Source organism: Aotus nancymaae, unplaced genomic scaffold (assembly GCF_030222135.1).
Source record: "Aotus nancymaae isolate 86718 unplaced genomic scaffold, 86718_ANA_hifiasm-v0.15.2.pri h1tg000020l, whole genome shotgun sequence".
NCBI classification, from domain to species: Eukaryota; Metazoa; Chordata; class Mammalia; order Primates; family Aotidae; genus Aotus; species Aotus nancymaae.
This window is the reverse complement of record NW_026988432.1, coordinates 13,351,814-13,378,668: the sequence shown is the minus strand read 5'-3', so window position 1 is coordinate 13,378,668 and position 26,855 is coordinate 13,351,814.

Sequence of the window (26,855 nt, the reverse complement as noted above, 5' to 3'; positions counted from 1 at the left end):
GTAACAAATATTTACAAAGTTCTTATTAAAGCCCTGTCTTTTAATGGTGCCCTCGGGGTCTGTACTGAGAATTCTTATTCATTTGCTGTTAATTTCTTTGCTAGCAGACAATCTGAGTATTCCTGGCTAAAGTTGAACTTGGCCTAGCAATTTATGACAGGAGAAACTAATATGTTAATCGTGAAGGTGACACAGAAGGACTCCAAATTAAAGAATTGATAAAGATAATAAATAGGGTTGGCATATAGAACAAGGCACTGTCTAAATGCCTTCAACGAAGGAATATTTACATAAATTATGAAAAATTCACATAATAAGCTATAGAACAATCATTAACATTTTTGTTTAAAAATATTTAATGGCTTCTTTAAGTTTTGTTTTAATCAGATGCATAATATTTACCAAAAAAAGTTAATACAGACATATGAAAGTAGAAGGTAAATAATGTCCCAAATTCAACCCACTCTTTTCTCTGTGTGATATTTAAGAGACAGACAGACTGATGAGTGGCAGAAGAAAGGAATAGACAGAATGAGAATATACTGGTTTCAACAATATTGTTCTGTAGCATTTCTTTTTTTGTGCGTGAGTGATCCACACATTTTTGGATATTGAGTTTGCTCCAAATAATAGATTTTGTTGAAAGTTTAGATGTTTCAAAATTTTCAATCTTAAAAAAGTACAAAAAAGAATAGTAGTTAAAAGCAATTTAAGTTTAAAAAAAGTAAAGATAGCAAGATGTTTTTTAAGTGACCAAAATGTTTAATCATTTTGATAAATTTAATATTCTATTTAATACCATAAATTATGAATATCAAAAATCAATGCTTATGGTTCAATATTTTGATTTTAATGTTGACTGTTTCAATATTTAACATACTAAAAATAGTTTGTGGTGGGCCACAATTTACACTAGTTAAAAGAACAAAGACTGGGTGTAGTTATTTTCGTTCATTATGAGTTTCATTAAATTATTTTTTTTGTTTCTCCTCTTGCAATTGATCCCTTAAGTTCTTTTCTCTGTATTGTTTTATTTTATGATATATTCACTTATTTATGACTACCATACACTTCTGTAAATAAATAATACTATACTAATACTACTACTAATAACCATTTAGTAGGATATTTACTAAATGCAAAAAACTGGACTTACGGTTTTACAACAGCTGATATAATCTATACAATAGTTATTTGATCTAGGTATTATCTATATCATTTTGCTGATGAGAATAGTATATTCACTTATGACTGTCATAAGGTTGTGTGAACAAATAATAGTATACTAATGCTATTACTAATAAATCACCATTTAGCATGGCATTCACTAAATTCAAAGGGCTGGGCTAATGGTTTTACAACAATAGCAGACATAATCTATGCAATGATTATCTGGTCTAGGTATTGTCTATGCATTTTGCTGATGAGAAAATGGATAAGATAGACTTTCCAAAAGTCAGATGGTAAATGATGGAGGAATTAAAACTGAGGCCTTGAGTTCTACATAGTCCCAGGCTTTTTCACAAGGTTTCTATACTGCCTCCCAAAACATCTTGTTGAAAATGCTTTCTCTGCCTATTATGTCACTTGTTGGGGAAGCCTTGTGTCTCACTGTAATGTGCCATAGATGGTGAATCTAGCTCATGCTTTTTCTTTTTCTTTCTTTCTTTTTTTTTTTTAGATAGGGTCTTGCTCTGTTGCCAGGCTGGAGTGCAGTGGTGTGATCTTGGCTCACTGCAACCTCCGCCTCCTGGGTTCAAGCAATTCTTCTGCCTTAGCCTCCAAGGAACTGGGATTACAGGCACCCACAACCATGCCTGGCTAATTTTTGTATTTTTAATAGAGACAGGGTTTCGCCATGTTGATCAGGCTGGTCTCAAACTCCTGACCTTGTGATCCATCCACCTCGGACTCCCAAAGTGCTGGGATTACAGGAATGAGCCATGACGCCTGACCGCTCATGCTTATTTTATCTCTTTCCCATATTTCATCCATTATCTCAACTTTTTATGCAGCGAATCCATCATAATATAGCATATAAACATTGTTCTGGGGATACAGAGACCAAGTGAGGCTCCACTAGTTAGTAGTATTTACTTAATAATTTTCACCCTCAAATTCCCACTCTACTACTTCCATAGCTTACATTTGTGAAGACTAAGAGAGGGGCCATAAAAAGCACCTCACACAGACTTGACACACACTTGATTACTGCCTGTTTCCTTCTATTGCTGTAACAAATTATCACAAACTTAGTGTCTTAAAATAACAGAAATGGAATCTTACCTTTCTGGAAATCAGAAGACCAATGTGGGTTTCATAGGAGCTGAAACCAAGATGTTGGTGTTGCAGGACTTTTCCTTAGTTCAGCTAAAGACGAGGTTCTTGTGCATCCCACGGCCACAAAAATTTAGGCTCGTAGATGGTTTAAAGATTGAGTAAAGCAGGGTTTTATTGAACGAAAAGGGAAAAAAAGGGGGAGAAACAGGGATCCTCTGCCAGGCTAGAGTCCCATGTTCGAGCGCTTTCCGCCCACAGCTTGAATCCCAGGTTCCACACAAGAGAAGGGGCCAGGCTCCTCCCCTCTGCAAAGGGCACCTGTGTTTGCCTGGGGGCCCCCCTCACAGCTGGCTCTCTCATTGGTAGGCTCTGTTCCTTCCAGAGGCTCTAGAGGGCAACCTGTTCCTTGATGTTACCAGCTTCCTGGACTTGCGGGCTTTTTCTGTAATGAAGTTACTCAAGCTCTGCCTTCAGCAAAGCATCTCCTGTTCGGCCTCTCTGTGTCTCTTTTTCCCCTGATAAGGATCCTTGTGATTACACTGGGTTTACTCACATAACTCAACCCACATCTCAAGATGCTTATTTTAGTCGCATATGTAAAATCTTTGTGCATGTGTGTGTGCGTGCGTGTGTATTTTACTTTTTGCCATGTATGGGAACGTATTCACAGGTTTTGGTAATTAGGGTGTGAATAAGTACTTTGGGGGCCAGTCATAGTTCTCTTTTTCCTCCTAAAATGCAAGTCAGATGTCGTCCTTTTCCATCTTCGAAATTACACACACACACACACACACACACACACACACACACAATGGATATGTAACATCTGCATAAAAACTGCAAACATTTTAGCATAGTATTTGAGACCTTTCATGATTCAGTTCATCCATTCTTTCCTAACTCAACTCTTGCTCTTCCCACAACGATTTCTAGCTTTTTTCTACCTGTATTAGGCTGCATGCTGTTCTCTCAATACCAGCTACCAAGCTTTTGCTTATATTGTGTCCTGAGGCCAGAATTTATCCCTCTCACCCCAGTCCCACCAACATATATGGCTCAGCATTTCCCTGTTCAAGGAAACCTTTTCTGTTTAGCTGAAAAGAATCACCCCTCAGCATAGACTCAGTCTTTTCCCATTCTATTCCTACACTTATTTCATTCTCCTTGGCATAATATGTGTTTCCTGGGGCACTATTACCTTGGTGTAAAAAAATCCTGCCTTTACCTTTCAGTAAGACAGCCACAAAACTGTTCATATTGTTCTCTTCCTATTACAGTTTCAGCATCTGCAGCCCTTCAAAAACTTCTCCCCTCTATTTCTGGAAGACCTATAAGACTGTCTAATATCTGTTCATTTAAACAGTCTCTACCATTCATATACATCTACCATTTCTTTCCCACATTAGCTCTTCAGATCTTTTTATTGAGGTTTCTGAAGATGGTGCAAAGGACCAATGGAATATTCCAAAGCAATATACCAAACCCCCTGTCAATGCTGCTCTAGGTGTCCTCTCCTGACATCACTTTTGCTACTGTAATAAAATTGTTTCAATATCCTTCATTGGTGAAGCCTATCCACCTTTGTTGTGCACTCTTTCTGAAAGTGATAGTGCCTAAACTTCTAACCTCTGACTCTTGAAAATATAGATACCTCATCAAGAATTTGGTACCCTAGCTCTTTCAGTTTTTCTAACAGTCCCTCTGATCCTACGATCGGTCACAGATTCATAAGAAATGGGTTGTATGGTCATCTGAATGATCATCCTTGATCTGTGCCCCAAATAACTACATCTTCAGGCTTTATTTTCAGATTAATCTTGTATGTTGTAACCCTTTGTTTTCCTGAGATTTCAGTTATTCTGCTTAATGCTTCTCAGTCACACATGCAGCTAGATTCCCAGAAGACTTCCTCTCTAGTCTTTGTTACACCCAAACATGCATGAATATTGGGTGCTACCTGTCTGAGGTTACATTATGACCTATTTTATTATTCTATTTTGATTTATTGTTTATGAGCCTTTCTGCTTGTTACTACAAAAGGTCCATGAGAGCAGGGCAGAGTGTTTGCATCCACCATTGGGCCACTCGTAATATATAAACTTTTCTCCCTGTTCAGTTAAAATAGGGTTAACTTGATTATTGGAGGGGCACAAATTCAGCACACAACAAATTCAGAGAGCCAGCAGATCCTGGAACTCCATCAAAGTGTTTCAGGATGTTTATTCAAATCTGCTGTTTTCTCTATGCGTACACAGGCACACTTAGACTTGATGTGCCCTGGGAGAACTGGCATTCATCAAGATTTCTAAGCCATTACTTTTTCTATGGACCCTGGCTGATGCTTCCTTCAAAAAATGTGAAAGGCCTGCTAATTTCTTCTAATGAAAAAACAACAGAGGTATGGAATTTGGAATCAGAAAGGTCATTCGGTAGATCATATGAGGGGTCAACTCCCTGCAATAAGAACGTGAAAACACATTCACCAGATAATCATTTTCCACTAATAATCTATAATAAATATAGATATTTGACTCCCACTGAAAAGGAATTTTGAAATTTAGCAGTCTATTTTGATTAAAATCTGTATTCTTTTCCTACTTTTCCAACATGACTGATAAAGAACAGTAAATGACAATACAGTTTATAGCAAATTCTTTTTTTTATTGTATCTCATGAGAAAGTGAAAGAAAAAAAAATAGAGGTCTAGGGATTTGTGACAAGGACCAGACAACAGAGCTTACCAGTGGCATTAAAGTGCCGGAAACCTGGAGACAAGCAGAGTCAAGAGATTGATGATTCTGAGCTCACTTGAACACAGAGTAGGTTGTTATCAAGCATAAGACACCCATCCTCTATTTGGGGCTTTTATAAACACAAGACTGGGAAGATGAGGTGTAAGATAATATTAGTCCAGGAGATGCAGGGACATACCATGTCAAAACTAGAACCATACTACATTCACTCCCCAGCGTGGAAACTGTGAGAGGTAGCCTGCTACAATTCAGTTTATTTGTCAGAGAATCAATCACTCAGCAGAACAAAAGCTTATCCAATACAATATTATCACTCTATCTCATCCAAGTCTTCCTCTGCTTACAGTGATCACAGGCACATATTTTGGGGTGAAGTTAGAAGACCTACCTTAACCTCCAGTGGATATTTGCCTAGTAGATGTGATATGTATCCTTTCTTTTGCTGGAGACTGCCTGGATTTTCACTGGAGATTAGATCCCACAGGAGGGCTTTGGTGTAGGTGAGGTTCAGGCCCCGGCCAGATGGCTGACTTTTTCTTGTTGGAAAGGTGGATGTGTAGCATGTACCCTATAATTGAGACAATTGTCTTCAAACTATTAAAAACTCAGGATTTTTATTCTTGATGGACCCTAATGTGCTTGTACTAGTTTTGCTGGTGCACATGCTGATTCACTCTCACCCTATGCTGATAGGTTTTATATTTTTGCAATGTGATGTGTTGATCCAGAGATGTATTGGTCTTCACTGGGCAGCTCTATGGGTTGGTCTTGATAGGGTCTATATAAGCTTCCTGCAACTGTTGTAACAAATCACCATAAATTATGTGTCTTAAAACTACAGAAATGCATTTTTGTCACAGTTTTGAGGCTGGAAGTTCAAAATCAACAAGTAGCAAGACTATGCTCCCTCTAAAGTTTCTAGAAAAGAATCCCTCTTTGCCCTTTCTAGAAGTGGTACTCCTGGCAATCACTGGCACTCCTTGGCTTGTAGGTGTCTCACTCGAATCTCTTCCTCCATCTTCACATGCTCTTCTTCCCTCTACGTGTCCCTTCTGTTTCATATAAGGACATGCGCTACCGATTTCCAAGTTTACCCTAATTCAGTATCTCATCTTGATCCCTAATTAATGACATGTGCAAAGATCCTATTTCCAAATAAGATCACATTTGAGTTTCTGAGTTGACATGAATTGTGGAGAGACACTTTTCAACTCACTTCAGTGTACTATGGCCAGAACTGAGACCCGGAATCTAGCCACAACCCTGGGCAAACATGAATTTCAGTACACACAGAGCCCACAGCACAGTTGATTATAAGCAGCCCACTATTAACCCAAAGGGCTTCTCGGTGAGATAACGCCCTCCATCATGTCACTACTGCCATCTGCAGGAAAGCGGAGAGGTCTAGGAGGTCTACACATGGAATGGTTCTCCTAGAGGTAAGTGGCCTACGTTCTTTGTAATCACATGTAGCATCTGTGTCTTTAGAAAATTCACTTACTTCTCTGGAGCCCACCTTTGCTGTGTCCTCTCCCTGGGAATCTGTAGCAACATTTGGGAAGAGAAAATGTTGCAAAAGACTGAAGTTTTTGTGAGTGAGGCAGATGGGATTGCAGACTATCAAGATTAGGAGAGTTGCAAAATATATGAATATATTTATACTCCTAAACTATTTAGAATGTGAAATAAAGAATCATTAAGGTATAAATGTTTTGGATAAATTCACCTTTTATCTAAACAATTGCAAGGAAAATTTAAAACGATCACATTTGGCAAATAATTTACACGAACACTTTAGGCAGAGGTAGGGAGTGCCTGAATTGTTTGGATAATAGCCTTATTTCTCCTTTTAACCTTTGTGGCCGAAAATGTTTTGATGTGTTTGATCCTGGAAGTCACTCAATTTTTCAGTGTTTCTTTTATGCAACTGCTCAAGAAAGACTTGGGGAAGCTCAGGAAGCAGGTGGTTTGGAGGTAGAAACATTACATGTTTTGTTTGTTCTAATTATTTGCTTGTGGCATATGGAGAGAGAGAGTCAATTAGGCAGCTAGGATACCGACCACCAAGATCTTTATAGATTCAGACTTGCACTTGCATCCTGATGGGACACAAAACAGGAAGCTATTTGTTTAAGGGATCCTAACATCTTAACTGCCACCACACCTAGCCCCCCTAGAATGAAAAGCGAGAGCTGCTTAATTACTCACAGAATCTCTAAACAACAATTAAGAACAGGAAGTGAAAAGCACTGAGTCCAATGCAAACTCCAAATGCAATAATTAATGAGAAGCAAGGGGCGCTGCTTATTATTGTAATTTCTTTTGGTTCTGATGACTGGCATCTGTTGATCGGATATCCACTGTGCACTTCGTTATTTACGTCAATGCGTTACACTAAATATGTAGGATCAAGATTGTAATCTACTATTTTATGCAGTAGAAAATAAGATGGATGACTAGTTTATAATCAGTAAGTTGTAGTTTCCTATGAAACACTGACAGAATTTAGTAGAAATAATTTACTTGAATAAAAAAGAACGTGATTGGTGAGCAATGAGATGATGGCAAGGAATTTGTGAGAGCTCTTTTTTTACTGATATTTGAAGTGTTCATTTGCATGGTGAAGTTGTATTGAGATTTGCATGTGTTCAGCCAAACATGGAGGGGATGTATCAGTGGTTCAGGACTCTCCACCATGGACATTTGTCTATGTGTTCAGACCCTCCTGTGTCTAAGCAGGAACTGAGAAGTCCTGGCCCAGCTTTCGTTTGTGTAGGCTTCAACAGGGTTTTAGCACCAGAAAATCTGTCTATAGCACCAACAGCATTAGAGACACTAAAAGTGTACTTTCAACAATTGGCATGTAACACCTCACATACTAAAGGGGTATGATTCTGCTTTATAGCTTATCTGTAGAAAATTTTAAAAATCTCAAGAAATGTGTTCCTGCCACTCAGTAGGCTTTTGGGCTGTAGATTCAGGAACTGCTCAGAGAATGTTTAGGGGATTACAAAGTAATGGATTAATCCAAAGAGTGGAGGAAAATTAGGATGATACATGTTTTTTTGAAACCCAAGCATGCATTGGTTTTGGGGTTGAAGCAGACACTGTGAGTGCCTGGCCATATTCCCAGGAACCACCTAGCACTCATGACTCCGGGCCTGGGGCTTTGCTGTCATGCCTGCCTGCCTGCCTGCCCGCCCTATGCCCCATGCACGTCGCAGGTCAACAAGCTGTGAGGTGGATTCACTACCTTCACCCTGGCAGCTCTCAACCAGTGACTGGACAGGAGCTGGGAGATTAACACTCAAAGCCTGCCCTGAGGATAACTTCCAGACACTTGTCCTCACCAGTTCTCTGAGCTCTCCGGTGGGAATGAGCTTCCATTGCCCACAGTGGTTACTTAGCTGATATTACAAACTTCTTTGCTGTTCTTCTCTCCCCTGTCTCCCTTCCCTGCTCCTTTCTCAGAGCTTCCCCAAGTAAACAACTTGCACTTGAATGCTTATCTCAGACTGTGCTTGTAGGGAGCCCAATAGCAGACATATTTTCCCTTTTACCTTGCCAGTGTCATAAAGCTAGTTTACTACGAATAGTAGCAACACCCGCTAGTGTGTCCTGGGAGCCTGCTGTGTGCTTAGACTGTGTTAGGAACTGCACATAGAGTGTTTCTGATCCTCAGAAGTCCTCTCAATGAAACTCACGAGTCAAGTTCTCAGCCCACATCCTTACCTAATCTCCTTGCATTTCATTTGCCCATATTAAACATTTATATGAGGTGTATTTCAAACAACAAGCAACACGCATGCACCACTTGGCAGGACTTTCTCCTCTGTCATCAAATGTCTGTGTAAGGCTCACTTGAGGACCCAAGTCATTCACTAAAGAGCCAGTTAGGAATCAGAGAGAGCAGGAAACCTCCGGCAAGGCTGGTTCATTAGTGCCTCTGCTGATTAATCAAGACCTGGCTGCCACTTTGTTAAATGCCTGGAGGTGGAGTTGGAGGCAATCAGCCCTGTGGAAGCTGCTTGATTGCTTCTCAAAGTGGCAGTTTGCTTTTTGGACACTGTACTTGTTCTTGTCAGATCTGTACTGTGACCTTCAGTAAGGACAATGACCCTGCCTCCAATGGCCCTCTCCAAATGCAGAGTCTACGGGCACACTATATAGGAGTCTGTTATGCATACAGTCACACATGAAGAAACAGCCGCAAAATCCCTGAGTGCAATTACATTGTGGTTTCATAAATGCAGCCCAATTATTGCGTTTGTCTTCCTTTTGTATTTAGCTTGGAACAGGCACTCCCAGTAAATGTGCCAAATGCTTTATTTTTGTCTCCATTTTTAGAGAGTACATCAGGAAAATGAAGTGAGTTCCCCCTCCCTCCCACAGTAAACAACCACATAACTGTAATAAGAAGCTTTCTGAATAATTTATAATTTGCAAACAAAAATTCATCTGATTATGCTGAAATGACAGACACTGTGCATAACATTGTGTATTATCAAAGAGCTTTTTTCTTTTTTCCATTTTGGTGACTGATTATTTACAGAAATTGAAGAGAAATAGCTATGTACACTATTACCTTTAAATTATTTTTTAATCTACCTTTTAATCTTTCAAAACTATACAGGAACAATATAATTATTCCCTGCCAGTCATTGCTGATGCTGCATTCAAAAGCATTTTTCTATGCGGATGAACAAAAAAGACGTTCAAGATAATGTGCAGTTCATCGCTTCTTTTTTCCTAGGAAATGGGTGCTTCTGGGTTTTATATCATCAGGGACTCGTGACTTTTTATGCTCTATTTTCCCTTGTTACATGGACAGAAAGCATGTAAGACATACAATTTTCTGTGTAGTCACAGAAGTCACACCACCCCTCTTGTCTCGTCTTGGCTTGGTGTCAAATGTGAAAATGATGGAGCTCTTACTTGTTTTAAAGCAAAAGCACCCTTTGATGAAAACTGATGGTTTGGCTGGAGCCACTTTGAGAGCTAATCATAAAATACAGAGAACAGAAACATTAATACTCCTCTCAAATAATGCTGGAGTATGAATCGCACAATTTAGAAGGGTGTATGAGGTTTGGTTCATAATTTTGGCACTGATGATGAACCTTTGAGGGCACCTCACTTATGTTTAGGTGATGAAATCCCATATTGTTTGATTGTTCCGAAAGTTCAAGTCACGTCTGCATTATAATCGATAGTTCTCTTACATTTTCAGAAGGCCAGTTGTTTTTCTTGAGAGAATTAATTTGTTTTCTCAAATTATCTAGAATAGCAATCTGCTTTCTCCGTTTCATAGATTATGACTTAATTTCACCTCAGGTTGGTTTTGGTAAATTTCACTGGAGTTTGCCAAAACTTGGTTATTGGGTTAAATAGGTATGCATAGTGTGGATTCATGTCCACCATCTGCTTTTTCAGAACATTCTACTAAAAGCTGGTAGGAATTGGGAATGTTCAAAACTGGCAGCTGCACTGTTCGTCGTCAGCTCAGAACCCAAGAAAGCTATGGGAAACCAACCAAAGAGAACTGCAGGGTCGACGGCCATCTGAAGCCAGGTTTTTAGAGGAATCTGGCCAAGACTTTAGAATCAGGCATGAATTTAGAAATCATCTGTAAATCCACTGATTATGAAGTCTGTGTATTCTTTCTGCAATGGGAAGTTCATCCCAGCACCATATGGGGCCAGCTGAGAATTCTGTCACCACACCAGCAACCATCTCCTTTCTTATCTGAAGTGGTTAGAAGAGGGACGTGGGCTAGCTATGAGATTAGCACCACTCACTGGGCAGATGTGCAGGCGTCCATTACTCCATCATCAGGGATGTGCATTCTTGGCCTGAAACCATTTGGTATCAATATTTTATTAAAAAATTTCATTAGGCCAATATTTCTCTGGATATATTTTCACTAATAGTTTACTTGGAAGGCAGCCACTAGCTCTTTTTAGACTTTTTAACAGTTGTCAGATGATTAAACTTTTGATTTCATAACAACATAGGGTGGATTTAAACTATGCCATATCTCCTCATTTCCAAATCATCCCATCTCTTCCCTATTCGCACATTTAATGGTTAGGAGTCGGCCGACAGCCCACCAAGGACTTCCCAAATAAGAATGTCAAGAAGGAGATGCCCCCACATTTAACAATGGCTAATGACATCTCTTTTAGGAATTTGATTTCACAATAAGGAAAAAAAATCTTTCCTGCATTGGTGAAAACTGCAGAAATAATAAATGTATATATTTTATTTACCTTTACTCTGTCAGGGGCTTCAATTTCTATGGAAAATGAAAATTTTCACTAACTTTCATAGTGAAAAAGAACTTCTTTCAGAAAAGGAATATCTTTCGGGTCTATCTTAAGTGATGAAACAAGTCAAGACATTCAGAATTATACCATCTATAAGGAAATTCCCCCCGCCCCTCCAAAAAGCTCAGTCTCAAGCCCTGGAGACCTTCCCTTGTCCCTCTGTGTTGGGCATGCCTCAGCCTCCTGAATCAGCCCCTGGAGGGCGTTGATGTTGGCTTGATGTCATTTCTTCTACTATTATTGTTCAGTTCCCTTCTGATACAAACAAGTGTCCTTATGAAGGCCAAAAATACACAGGATGGAGTTAGACATCATCATCATAAGACCTTTAGAGACAGACATTTCCTTCCAAAAATTGAGTCTTGAATATACGACTCTCTTTTTGGTTATCTAAGAACTAACTCCACATACGCAGGAGTACACAAGTCTAATGTTTCCTTCATGACTCTTACTCAAAAAGTAAGATTTGGATTTTTATTAATTTTTAAGGTTCTTATTTTTGTTGACCAACAACACACACACACACACACACACACACACACATATAGTGACAGGACAATAGTGCTAGAGTAAACAGAACTCTATATTTTCTAACATTTCTTTTTCAATCATTTAACTATAAATAAAATAGAGCACAGCATCTTGTATTTTCATGAAGGTGGAGGTGAATGAGAAAGGAAATGGTTTTGTAGTGATGAAAGTGGAAATTTACAAATCATTTCACATTTTTTCCTTTTTACATTTGAAGTTTACTCACAGGAGAAGGAAAAAAAGATATTGATAGCACTTGGTTCCATAAAGGGGTTGTAAGTATCTTTGAGAACATGCTCTATGTAGAAAGGGAACCTGGAAGGAGAAGATCGTGGGATGTGGGGATGGCGGCGGGCGGGGGAGGCGCAGAGAATCTCCATGAGAACAAGATTAGATCCTGCGAATGGCCTCTAGCAAAGCACCTGGAAATTAAGGAGTGTTGTCTCTTTCCCTCAAAGAAGAGAGAAGAAAACAGCTTTCAGGGGATGGGGAGTGTGTGTCAGAGAAGTTGTTTTTCACTGTGAAAGTTAGTGAAAAGGTCTCATTCCCCAATAATTTAATCTTTGTCTTTACTGGGAAAAGTAAAGATCTTTCTGATCAGTCTTCTTGAATAGTGTATTTTGCTATTCTAAAGCAAGAATAAAAAAAAAATAAAGCAAGAATGAGAAAAGGTCTCATTCCCCAATAATTTAATCTTTGTCTTTACTGGGAAAAGTAAAGATCTTTCTGATCAGTCTTCTTGAATAGTGTATTTTGCTATTCTAAAGCAAGAATAAAAACAGAATTTTGTTGTCAACCTTTTTTTCATTTCCTTCAGACAATAGTAGTGATGGGTAGAAGAAGAGAAAGAACAGAAGGTAATGTGAGAGCAATTAGAATCATATTTATTAAAATAATGACAGCAGCTGTCATCGACTGAGCCCTTAAAATACACGGAGTGTTATATGCAGTATTATACTTCTTAGAACAACAAGTTAAAATTGGGATTATTGCCCTTATTTTACAAATGAATAAAATCAAACCTTGAAAAATTCAAGCACATTGTTAAAGTAATACAGTGTACAAGTGGCAGCTAGGATTTTAACTGGAATCTCTTGAACCCCAAGTCGATATTATTTCCATGGTGCCTCCTACTTGTCAATGGTTCATCTCAGCCAGACAGAGAAACACCTCTAGCCATCAAAATGGAATCAGAACCTAGCTCTCATGCAGTGTTGCCCAGAGTGCCCATGTCTACCTAGCACGGTCAGGTCTCCAAAAGGGTTGCTCTCACAACTGGGCAGTGACTGTTGGAAACAAAATAAGAGTAAAGAGGAAGAGGTAACAAAAGGCCCCAGAAGAGAAGAACAGGGCAGGAACAAGAGTGAGAAAGTTAGGAAGAGGTGACCTGACATCAACCGCATGTTTTTTATGGTCCTTACTGGACTAAACTCACTCCTAGTCACCCCTTTACTGTTATCAGAGACCACAGGGAACGCTCTGTCCCATTCCCTATCTTTTTAAAGGCACCACCTGTTGTTACTTGATAGATATTGTATTGTATATTTTGCCCATGAAGGAAGAACAGAATCTAACAGCGACGCTATTGACTCTATTTTCTGAGGCAAGTGCACACCCAATCTCAGTTTTCCAAGTCCCCAACCCCAATAGCATTGAGCAGCTCTTGGAACCGTGCACCAGATCTTGGCACAGAGCACCAGAAGGTGAGTGCCTGGGGTCATTCAGTGGAAGGTGAGGATCTTAGTACTGTCTGCCCAGAAAGACAAAGCAACACACAAGTGGGCTTTTTTATATAATATTAAAGCCTCATTCATCTACTGGCCTGCTCAGACCCACCCATTCAGTTTTTCTGGCGGTTTGGAATGGAGTCTCTGTGGGTGCCCTGTGGAATTTTGTTGGAGTGATGTGCTTCCAAAGAGCTGGTTTCTTGAAGCCAAAGTGCTGAAAATGAGGAAGCGGCTAAGAAGGAAATGCAGAAGCCTATGAGGGGAGTGTGGGAACATAACCCTCTCTGCCTTGTTAACACTGCCAATCTTTGTGATAGAGGGAGCAGTAACAGGAACAAGCATTTGATCAGTAGTCCAGAAAAGCCTGGGGAGGAGAAAGGAAGAGAGGGTGGGTAATTCCCAAAGTGCAGCTGCTGAAAGGGTGTTTGTTTACTTTAACCAGTGGTGCATCACCAAGGGATAATGAGCACAGCCCAAAGGTGCTCACCACGACTGTCTATGTTGGATTCCCCGGTAGCTACTCCAAAGAAACGTGCAGCATAAGTACACACTGTGTTTGGTAAGCAAAAATAGCTCTAAGTCTCCAAACTCATTTTTCCAACCACATGGAATCCTGCTGTAAAGAGATTCTGAGGTAGTCACTGATGTGGACATAAAGGCTAGATTAACATACAGATTCAGTGAGTAGGTATCAATTTGTTTACAGATGTATATATATGCTGGTAAATTTATATGTAGATAGACAAGGCACATTTTGCAAATATACATTCACATTCCACTGTCATTCTATCCCTGAACAAAAAGTTTCCTAAGCTCTATTGTGTCTTAAAATATAGTCACATTTAATAACCACAATATCTAAGATAAACCATTTCTAATTGCACCAATTCTAAACAGTTCTTCATTTCATCCTATTTTGGGTTGGGAGTTGAATTTAGAATTGCTGTAAAGTCGGCGTTCTTTAAAGGATCTGCATGGGACAACGTTGAATGCCAGCAGAGAAGAAACTGGCTGGGGATGGAGGGAGGTTCTGGTTTTTCCCTGAGCATGATTATTGATTAAATTTCAAATAGGAAGGGCAGCTTTTGTTATCAGCAGAAACAGAATTGTCTCCATAACAAATATGAGGTATTCTCTCCATAACTATATACAGATCATTTGAGGAGGCCCCTTTTATTCTGACTTGACATTACCACCGGTCATCACAAGTGAAATTAATTCCAAGACAAAGTTGGAAGCAATCTTGAATGTTAGGCAGATAAGTTTTAAACACCAAATTCTGATTTTTTAATAAGAAAGTGATTTTCAACAGTTTTTTTTAATGTTCTATTGCAAAAGAAAGAAAAGAAGTATAAATCTTAGGGATGATTTGGATGGGACATCCCAGTGTCCCAGCACTCTGTGTTCCAGAGGAAAAAGATATGTACACCTATAGACAGGTGATAAAACTATCAGGCATGTTTGAAATAAGCCCCTTAGTTTTATTGGGTAAAAGTGCAAGTATAACATTTTATAAAATCATTTTAATGTAATTTTATATAAAGCATTCCATAGAAAATTAAAAAACAAACCCATCGAGAAAACCATCACTCGCAACCATGCTATAATAGTAATCTTACTGTCTGGACAAGAAGTGCATTGTTTTGTGAGTTTGGAAAAGAGAAGGGAATACATTTACGATAAACATACAAATTAATATGCAAATAAACCTATTATCTTGCTGACACTAGAAGTGCTTGCATATGTGAAAACGACGAGTGGCTGTAGCTCACAACCTTTGCTCACTTATACTCATTTCTATCAACTCTTCACTGTAATCATGATTACAATATTTACCACCAGTAGCTACAAATAGGATTTGCCTAAATATGTGATTTTTCTTTTGGAAAAGTTGGTATTCAATTGCTTTTGGTATACTTTTAAGTTGTATATGTAATTATTTAAAAGCATTTTATGTGTATTTTATTTTGTCTCTGAGTATTTGCTCAAATAGGGTTCTCTTTCCCTTGAGGGTATTTTTAATGCTAGAAATATCCTTGAAACTTTTTCTTTTTTGTGTGTGATTTGGTAAAAATTTCCTTTGCTAGCCTGTCACTGCTGTGACCTTTACTACAGTTTGCTGAAGAAGAAAAAAAAAATAAAGATTTTATAGATATCAGATTTTTCACTAAGCTTTGGGTCACCAGGTACCTACATATCTGAGTATGAAATAACAGTTCAGAGTTTGAGGAATCGAATTTGTTCATTATAACTTGTGTGCCTACAATTATTCTAGGGTTAGTCAGAGCCTAAGTGTTTGGCTTCCAGCCATTTGTATTTATTAGATAGAGCTAAAGCACATAAAATAATTAGAAAGCAGTTAAATTTAACTATACCATACTGATTTAATTGCTAATAATAACCCAGAAAGAAAGAGAAGTGTGGGTGGAAATCAGACTTTGTGGAAGAAAAGGGCCTATTTTCACTTTTGAACTCTGTTATTATTTATTTCTTAGTAACAAGGAAGTTTTACATAAGTCTATTTATACATATGGCCCTGTGTTATATATCATTTGAGTAGGTCAGTAATACCACTGGGCTGTGAGCTGCTTCAGGCAGATATTGAGTCTTACTTATTTTTATCCCAAGTTGCTGTTTCAGTGATGGTCACATAGTCAGAATATAATAAATATTTGATGAAAAATGCATGAGTGAATATTAAATACATTGCTTTTATTATGTATTTTCATTAATTCATTCTCACACTGCTGATAAAGACCTACTGAAGACTGGGTAATTTATAGAAAAGAGGTTTAATTGACTCACAGTTCCACAGGTATAGAAAGACCTCAGGAAACTTACAATCACGGCAGAAGGGGAAGAAAATATATCCTTCTTCACATGGCGGCAGGAAGGAGACGAAATGAGAGCCCAATGGAGGGGGAAGCCATTCATAAAACCATCAAATCTTGTGAGAACTCACCATCCTGGAAACAGCATGAGGGTAACCGCCACTGTGATTAAATTACCTCTATCTGGTCCCGCCCTTGACACGTAGGGATTATTACAATTCAAGATGAGATTTTGGGTAGGGACACAGCCAAACTGTATCAATATTTATAATTTTAAAACAATATAGTCCACTTATATTGTAAACAAGTCAATAATCACATGGTTCAGAGTAGTGATCTGTGACAATAATGCAATTTAAGTTGTTTTTTTTCAATTAAACTCTTCATGATTGTCATTGCAGAATATATTTTCCAAAGATGTCCTCAACAAGAACTTGTGTCTCACATACTCTTCCCTAATGTGACCTTGCCGTGCCCCCAGCACATGGTTGAGTTTGCTTCTCCACTCCTTGGATCTGGGCAGGCCTTATGTCTGCTTTCACCATGTACAATGGAAGTGATACTAAAATTCTTGAGTAACTCTTACCTGGCCTGGTTACTTCTGCCTCCTGCCTCTTGGAAGCTTGCTGCTGTACACATAGTGAAACTCTCCAGAGTTGTATCCAGAGATTACTATGCTGTGAGATGTTTAAGCTGCATAAAGAAGCTCTAGAAAAGGAGGTATCAGATGGAAAGCCAGGTGAAGGGATACTGATGCATTAGAGTATGAGTAAAGAATGTCTTAGTTAGGGTTCTTTAGAGGAACAGGACTAATAGGATAGATGTATATACGAAGGGGAGTTTATAAAGGAGTATTGACTCACAAGAGCACAAGGTGAAGTCCCACAATATGCCGTCTGCAAGCTGAGGAGCAAGGAAGCCAGTCCGAGTTCCAAAACCTCAAAAGTAGGGAAGCTGATAGTGCAGCCTTCAGTTGGTGGCTGAAGACCTGAGAGTACCTGACATATCAACCGGTGTAAGTACAAGGTCCAAAAGCTGAAGAACTTGGAGTCCGATGTTTGAGGGCAGGAAGCATCCAGCATGGGAGAAAGATGAAGGCCGGAAGACTCAGCAAGTCTAGCCTTTCTGTGTTCTTCTACCTGCTCTATTCTACCCACACTGGCAGCTGATTAGATGGTGCCCACCAGATTGAGAGTGGGTCTGCCTCCCCTAGTCCACTGACTCAATGTTAATCTCCTTTGACAACACCCTCACAGACACACAGGGACAATACTTTGCATCCTTCAATCCAATCAAGTTGACACTCAATATTAACCATCACAAAGAACCTGTTTTGGAAGTCTATTCTTCAGCCCCAGGCACTCTAGATGACACCACATGAATCTAAGAACAACTTCCCAGCTGAGCTCTTCCTAAATCCCAGCCCCTAAAATCACTAGTAAATTAAAGTGATTAAGATGCTAAGTCTTACTATACAGTTTGGTAGACAGCATTAGATGACGAGAACAGTAGTGAAAATTTTATGAACAATCAAGTTTAGAAAAAAGAACAAACTCAAAACCTGGTCTTAGAATTCCAAATTGCATGTTGCTTTAACTTTAGCAAAATACTTTCTAATAATCCAATCAGATTTGTGTTTTAGTCTTTACAAAGTGTTTCCCACGTTATTTCATTTAATACCCATGCATGCCTTCTCAGATAGAAAGCAATTTCCATGATAAAAATGAGGTAACTGAAGTTAAGTGTTTTCCCAAAGGTTTGACAAATAATAAAGAATAATGCTTTGCTAAGTTAAGCCTTCTTACTCCAAAATTTAATTCCATTTCTGTTTATCACAGATGCCTTCCTACATTCAGTATAAAGTGGTGGTTAAAATCTAGATTTTGACTCGAGTCAGACCTTTCTAGACTAGGTTCAGATTTTGGAAACAGTATGCTGGAGAGTCAGGTAATTTCCTACCTGTGTGACCTCAGGCAAGATACTTATCTTCTTTGTGCCTTATTTTTCACATTTATCAAACACTTGTGGAGTAATTATAAGGATTTACTGAGATAATATAAAGCTCTGAAAATAATTTGGTACACAAAGAAATAATAAATATTAACTATTATTATTTGAAGACGATCTGACCCTCCATGGACAGAAACAGTAAGGACACATCTCTCTCTTGCCGGGATTTGTGGTTATTGAATATGGAAGTCATTCCTAACTGAGGAAGGCTGGAGTACTTGGAAATAACCACTGGGTCTCTGAGTTCCTCTCAAAACCTTGCTGATCTTCATCTGCAGATCAAACTTAGTAGACAAGGTAAGCACTGAGCTGAGAAGGTAGGCATGGAGTGAGGGCTGCTTCAGTGGAGGAGAGACAGTGGGAAGAGTTGGCAGGCAATTAGAAGGGAAGGAAATGGGACAAGTAAGTGGCAGTGAAAAGAAGAGCCAGGAATTTTGGTAGTTTCTGGAGCAACCAAAGCAACATTTTGGCAAAGACGTGTGTATGCATTAGTCTGCTGAAGCTGCCATAACAAAATACCACAGGCTGGGTGACTTAAACAAAAGAAATTTATTCCTCAGAAGTGGAATAACCTCTTTATCCATCTTTAAGTTCACATCTTTATCGTTCACAGTTCTGGAGCCTGGAATCCAAATCAAGGTGTTGGCAGGTTTGGTTTCTCCTGAGGATTCTCTCCTTGGCTTGCATATGGCTGTCTTTTCTCCGTGTCCTCACATTTCCTTCTCTCTGTGGATGTGTACTCTAGTACCTTCTTCTAAGTGCACCAATTCTATTGGAATAGGGCCCCATCTTTATGAATTTATTTATCTTAAATAACCTCTTTAAAAGTCCTGTCTTTAAGTATTGGGGGTTATGGCTGTATTCATCAGGGTTTTCCAGAGGGACAGAACTAATAGGATATAACACACACACACAAATAAGAGTTTATTATGTATTAACTTACATGATCACAAGGTTCCACAATAGGCTGTCAGCAAGCGGAGGAGCAAGAAGAGTCAGTCTGAGTCTCAAAACTGAAGAACTTGGAGTCTGATGTTCAAGGGCAGGAAGCATTCAGCATGGGAGAAAGATGTAGTCTGGGAGGCTAGGCCAGTCTCTCCTTTTGTTTTTCTGCCTGCCTTATATATCCTGGCAGCTGATTAGATTATGCCCACCAGATTAAGGGTGGATCTGCCTTCCCCAGCCCACTGACTCAAATATTAATCTCTTTTGGCAACACCCTCACAGACGTACCCAGGATCAATACTTTTTATCCTTCAATCAAGTGGACACTCAGTATTAACTATCACATGGCTTCAATCTATAAATTTTGGGGGATACAATTTAGTCCATAAAAGGATACAAAGAGATTATGCACAGCCTGGTTGACAGGTGACTGTAGCTATAACTCTCAGGAGCATAATTTGGCAGCTTTTTTGTAGGACTGACTTTTTAATGCAGTTCTTGCTGTGATGTACACTGGAGCGGAAATAGGCGAGGGAGTGTTTAGATGGAACCAGGAGCATCTCAACGTTTATTATTACCGCTCACCCCAACATGGACTCTATCTTCCTATTCCTGCCTTTTACAGTTGCTTACCTTAAACAAGATACTTAATCAAGTAGCCATATAGAGTATTATCAGATCTTTGTTTGTGTCAATAGCTCTCCAGTTTCTGACAGATAGATTTCTACATCTTTAGGCTCTCCATCACATAAAAGGAATGCCACATATGGGAAGGTAGATTTGACACATTTTAAATGCATGTCTGCAAGACATAACCCTTAAGAAAAGCTAATAGTGTGAACTATCTGCAGGCTATTTTTAGATAAGCATAGGTAAATCTATTACTTTTAAATGATAATATTGTGAAATCCCCTATTCTGAATCATATTTCTTATTCAGTTGAAAAATATATTAATGTACCATCACCTACCAGAGCTTATTGAAATCCCTGTGCCTTGTGGATGAATCCAAATCCCACAAGCAGGTTAAATGCAGGCCTTGCATTTGCCATTCAGTGTGTTTTCTGTCCTTGCACCAGCTCATATCAGAAATTGTGGGACTCAGTGCTCTGGCTTCCTGCTCTTAACATATGTGCATTATGTGGGATGCATGTTAAATATTCCCAACAACTTGTAACCTAAGTATCTAGAGGTAGTCATGAAAAACACTCACCTCGGTTATTGTACATTTTCTAAAGCACACTGATGCTTAGAAGGAATGTCATACTGTAACCAGATTGCTTTTCTCTTTATATAATTTGTGGGAAAAATATAAGGGAAGGCTGTTCTGCATTTTTTCTGAAATTTAAACAAAGGTGTGAACTTAGGAGGTAATTCCCCTTCTGAGAAAGGTTAAAGTATCTTCTCCTACCACCAAACCCCTGTTCCCTACTATGTGATCACTAAATTGGATGGGTAGTATCTTTTGCTTGAGCTCTCATTTCTACTCTTTATACACCGGCACTTATATGTTAACTACTCCCATGTTAAAAAAAAAAAAATCTCTAAATTGAATTTTAACATGTCTACTGCAGAAATACCTGAGCCCATCTTTTGAAAAATGCAAGTACCTTTAAAATATGTGCAGGTAAATGAGAGAGACAGAGGAAATAAAGAAATAGAACTATAAAAGCTAAGGAGCAATTTGCAATTAGCAGCACAATTTTTTTTTTATTCCAGCCACACTTCATATTTAGAGTGCCTATCTTAAAAATGCCACTGCATTCAAATCCAATGCTTCCAATTTCTATTTTGAGAGAAACAAAAGTGAAAAAAAGTAGGTTTTTAATAATCAAAATAACCACAACAATAAACCTCACAGTTAATTCAATTTATTTTAATATGCTTCAACTAACATTTATTGAGCAACTACTATCTTGTAGGTATCACCCTGGTACAGGGAATATGGAGATTGACAAGACAGAACAAGACACTTGACTGCATGAAGCTTACAGTGGTGTGGGGCGAATACAGATGGAACATCCCATTCTGATGTGATGCATGCTAAATGACAGAGAGTGTTAGGAGCTATGGGAACACAGAACAGAGGAATTTAACCTATATTCTGAGGTATAAAGGATACCATCATAGTTCTTGGAATGTAGATTCCACAGTTACTGGAATATGGATTCATTTGCTGTTCTGATCATACATCAGGGGATGGAGCTAGGCTTCCTGGTGCTCTTAAATACTACATATTTGGCAAAGTGTTTACAGAAGAATGAAAGTTTGTGATTTGTTTCCATTTGATTTTGAAACCAACTGAATCATATGAAGACTTCTTTCCTCTATTTGGATGGTCCACCTTCAGCATAAGATGACTTGGGGTTAAAAATCTTCTTCTGTGTGCTTGAGTGGAATCATCTAGGACTTTTCATCCTGCTTCCATGTCTGAGATGCTTCCTGGCCCAGGGGAGGGTATGTGGGTGAACTTCCCATGGTGCTTTATCCCATGAAGGATTTACTCTGTGAAAGTGCTGATTGGCCAGAACTGGTCTCAAGGCCTCCATGTCTTTTCTGAGGCTCTGCTGGTTCCTAGGAATAGCAGTGAATAGGATGGGCCTTGTTTTTGGTGTCTGCCCTCTCCCTGTCTCTTAAACTCCATACTGCAAATTCTTTTCATATTTTTAATATGAAACACAGAGTGAGAAGATACCTGATTGCCCTGGGTGATTTTCATGCTAGAGGATCCTATTCCCACATGTTAGCTATAGATCATCATCTTTGGATCTGATGGCCATTCCTGAGTAAGGAAAAACTTCGTAATATATTCCCAAACAGGGTTGCTTAATTCCAAAGGGGAAAGCAGACATGATGAATATTATCTTTGTCACTAGAGTAGGATTATAGAACTCTTCTCTTCTGATGGCAAAAGACCAGCGTTTGCAGGACTCTATTTGGTTTGCATCACAGTGCACTGGTACCCCCGAAGAGAGGCACTTCTTAAAGCTTTCGATGTACAGGAGTATATTTTTATATTTACGCTCTTCTGAAGTGCTATCAGAATCAGGATTAATGTGTATAATGCAACCGTCCAAGAAACTAAGACCCAATAGAAACATATCTTAACTTGAGTTAACTCACAGGTTATCTCAGAAAAATAACATAAAATATATCTTTTCTTTTCAACCAGAACCACTCAAACTACTGGTAAATTGTCTTATTATCCAGTTATAGTAAAATGTTTAATTAACATAAAACTATAGCAGATGGTATATGTGCATATTGTATATGGGAAAAGAAAATTTTAGATAATTCAAAGCTTTTATATTTCCTTTAATATGGCCATTCTTTGGCTTATCACCTAATGCTTGCCCCAGATAAATAAATAACACAAAATTGATGAAACTTATCCACAGAACCAGAAGCAGGAAGTAGAAATTCTTAGGTTTGCTTTTAACATTTGAGGAGGGAAGCAGGGGCCAGGGTAAAAGTATTAGGTTGGTGCAAAAGTAAATGCAGTTTTGCCATTAAAATTAATGGTAAAAATCACAATTACTGTTGCACAATATAATACAAATGGAAATTCAAATACTATATGCATAAATATTCAGAAGCTATAAATTAGACTATCAAAATGTTAAATAAAATATCTTTCACCCTCTACCTTGACAAATTATCATAATACTTTGAAGGAAGATTTAAATAGAAAAATCCCTCAATTATTTGAAGTACTGTGCTGAAACACAGTAGTGAAGGAAGGTCAGCCTCTGGTCTCCAGTTCTTCCCGTCCTAATGGATGTTAAAACCACCATCTGCTCCTACCGTCAGCTCTTTTCTGACCCATTGATGTGCCTCAGGCTCTTCTGTGTTGATACCCCAGCCTGCCTGTCCAACCCCCACTCAAATGGCCACTATTTGTCAATGTTTTTGGTTAAAGAAAAATATAACACATTCATAAACAACAAAGCCCACTCTAAGAGGGAAGACATGTCTATACCAGCCTTAGGACTAAACTGGGCAGCCTGAGCAGAGAATTCTGGGGCCCACAGAGTTGGCAGCATGGTTATAACTGGGATGGGTTCTGTGGATTCTTTGCCCACAGAGAGAGATGGGCACAATGGGAGAGGAACCACAGCAGGGCCCTTTGAAGGACCTAGGGCTTGTACAGGGACACCTGTTGTCTGGGTCTAAGAGCAGTGCTCTTCTCCACAATCACTATGCTCTGCAATAGTATCAATAGCCACTTTACTCAGCTAATACCCAGTAGGCCACTGGATGGGCTCCATTCCTTCTAGTGCTATGTAGAGACTTATTTTAGGTCTTTCTACTGAAGTAAGGAAACTGCTGTTTACTCTGTGGTTTCTGCTACCTAGAACCTTACCAGGTACCTGGAGGTAAGGAAAACAAATATGACACTAAGGGTTCAATGGGGCCAGTTTTTCTATGTGGAGGAATGTGCCTGTCTACGTATCGGTAGAAACTGATGTAGGCTGAGATGTACTCATGCCTAGAAATATACGAAAAGTGATGTTTTTCAGAGGTTGTATCACAGACTCAAGTTTTAGAGTAAGAATGATTGTTTAACAATAATGTGTGCAAAAGAGAATGAAATCAGATGAACATAAATAGAAGATGAGCAATTACCACCTTTCACTTCCTTGACTGACCTTGCTAGACCTACAGTTTATAGCCCCCTAACAAAAAAAAAATGAAGTATTGGATTTTCTTAGATATATTTAATCATGAGATAAGCTGATCATGGCAAAATGCTAAAACATTCTGAGATTATCTGTAGTGTTAACACTGAGTTGTTGATAAGAACAGTTTTTAAACAATTTTTGGGCTGATGATAACCCTCTGTATTAGTCTGTCCTCATGTTGCTAATAAAGACATACCTGAGACTGGGTAATTTATAAAGGAAAGAGGTTTAATTGACTCACAGTTCCACATAGTTGAGGAGGCCTCACAATCATGGCAGAAGGCAAATAAGGAACAAAGTCAGGTTTTACATGGCAGCAGGCAAAAAGAGCTTGTGCAGGGGAGCTCATTTATAAAACCTTCAGATCTCGTGAGACTCATTCATTACCAGGAGAACAATATGGGTGAAACCACCCTCATGATTCAGTTATCTCCACCTGAACCCACCCTTGTCACGTGGGGATTATTGCAATTCAAGGAGGGATTTGGGTGAGGACACAGCCAAACCATATCACCCCCTTTTACTGCAAGCATGGCATTTGGCTGAGAGGATTAAAATGTAATACGTCATCGTTTCGTGGAGACTAACATTTTCTTTCACAGGCTATCTATGTGACATGTACTTCTGCCTCCTCTGGAGGCTGAATTTGTTCTCTGTTGCCAGGTTAAAACAACAACAAAGTAGTTTAACTGATGATCAACTCCTGAGATCCTGGGCCACTTCCTGTGTTTGTGCTTATCTATAAAGTGATCTTTCAGCCTAAAGCAAGATGTTTTATTGTAACACTAAGTGCTTCTGGATTCCTTTCTCACTGACCTCTCCTTCAGTGTTATTTGCTGGCATCTTGTCTTTGAGTGCTCATCTAGCTCTGTCTCTTTATGTACTATTTATTTTTCCTCCTAACCCATTTTTTTCCCTCAATCTACTTAAATAGCATTCTACCCACAGCTGACTTATAAATAAGTATCTCTGGCCCCTACTTGTTCTGCGAGGTCTAAACACCTCTGTGTAACTATCTACTCAACATTTGCACTAGACTAAATAATAGAATGTTGACCCCAACATTGACAAGCTTTGCATTCCTACGTAGTCCTCAAGCATGCTCCTTATTTCATCTTTCCCAATAGCCCCTGAAGTCATTTTTTTCTCCTTCACTTCCCTCATACTCTACATCTAACCTATTGGCAAACTGCATTAATCCTGTTATCAACATCTATGCTGAAGCTGACCATTTATCACCACCAGCACAGCCACTATCCTAGATGGGCTACCATGTCTCTCCATGAAAGCGGCCCCCCAGATGGAATGATTGATTCAATCTTGTCACCTTATGGTCAACTCTCCCTAAAGCAGCAAGAGTGATCGATATGAACTGTAAGTCAAATCATACCACTTCCCTCTAAAACACAGAGCAAAACATAACAACAACAACACACGAGAAAACTCTCCATGGCTTTCCTTCCCAAACAGAATAAACCTGGTTTATTTATCATTACTTGTAAGACCGTGTTTCTCAATCTTATTTCCCATCAATCCTCATTTCTCAATTTGATTCAGCCTTATGATCTTCTAGAAATGGGCCAATCTGACTTGCATGTCAGGGTCTTCGCACTTGCTAGAAAGTTCCTCCTCTAGATATTTAGCTGGCTCACTCCCCTCTGCCATCTCAATGGAGAGATACTCTCTGATCTCCTTAACAGAGTGTCCAGCATTCCCTCTTGTACACCTTACTATTTCATATTTCTGACACCATATTATGTATTTACTTGTTTTTTTCTGTCTCCTTTACTAGAATTAACTTCCATGAGGTCAAGGAAATCATTATTTTTTTATTGTTGTGCTCTCAGGACAAAAACAGATTGAATTAGTATCTCTTTAATGATGTGTGAACAATTTGAACACTCAGCCTATGTGTATGTTTTCTTCCAATAAACAAAGATTCCAAACTTTCCACTTAAGGTCTAATCCCTGGGATTTAAATTCTAATTTTAAGTCAGTTTGTAGATTTAATAGTAATTGGTTCTTTCCGCTAAGTTTCACAGTATTTAGATGTGTGGTTATTATCTGACATTTTTAAATGAGAGATATAGAGAGTGCTTTTCACCAGATGAAAGGAATTCAACTAATAACAAGAGGTTCTAAGATACAATAATTTCTTAGAAATGTTGCTCCATGAATTTTGACTAAAGCCAGTGCATTCTCACTGAACAGACTCCTAAACTAGATTAAACCGCTCCTACACTGAAGGCACTTCTGAATCACTCTAAGTGGTGACATTCTTTATAAGCACATTTCAAAGAGAAATATTAATTTTCTTTTTTGCCAAATCATTTCTCTAACCTTCTCTACTAGAAGAAATAGTATATACTTATGGTTAACAGGAATGTCAAACAATGTGCTTAATTTCATTCCAAGTGTGTGGTATCTTTATTTACTTTATAGAAAAGTACACGTCTCTAAAATTTAAGTTAGTCACTCCTACTTGCAAATAAGGAACTTAATTTCCCATGCCCAACTCCATCCCTTTTAAGGTAACAGCTTGTAAGCAGTGTATCTGTGACAGGATGCCTGTTCGACTCCTCCCTCAGGTACGCTTAAGGAAGTTAAGGGTCCCAGATAATTCTACCTGGAGCCAAATAATCAACTTTGTTACAAAAGTTACAAAACATCTTCACAAAGGCTGTGGTTCTGTAAATTTGAAGACGCTTCAGAATCACCTGGAGGGCTTGCTAAGGACCGATTGCCAGACTCCACCTGCAGAGTGTTAAATT